This window comes from Penaeus monodon, chromosome 20 (assembly GCF_015228065.2).
Source record: "Penaeus monodon isolate SGIC_2016 chromosome 20, NSTDA_Pmon_1, whole genome shotgun sequence".
NCBI lineage: Eukaryota > Metazoa > Arthropoda > Malacostraca > Decapoda > Penaeidae > Penaeus > Penaeus monodon.
The window spans coordinates 9,977,634-9,977,952 of record NC_051405.1 but is presented as its reverse complement, the minus strand read 5'-3'; positions in this window follow the sequence as shown (position 1 = coordinate 9,977,952).

The following is a 319-nucleotide window of genomic DNA, read 5'->3' as shown; positions in this document are numbered from 1 at the left end:
CTTGACAGAAGATTCGGCGGTTGGACATCACATGAGCTAGTTGGGAATTTTGAAGAATATCAGATATGGAATCATTGTTTTCTGTGGAATCAAGATTAAGTTTTACTTTCTTCAACTGACTAACCTCTGTGCCATTATCTTAGGTTTTGTAAATGTGTGACTTGACTATCCTATTATTGTATTTTGCTCGTTTTATGTATATATTCTGTGCACTTTAATTCAATGTATATCTTGTTAATATCTCTTTGTAATTGTGATTTGTGTATCATATGAATTTTTTGTTAACAATTCGTCTGGAATATACCCTATATGGACGTGT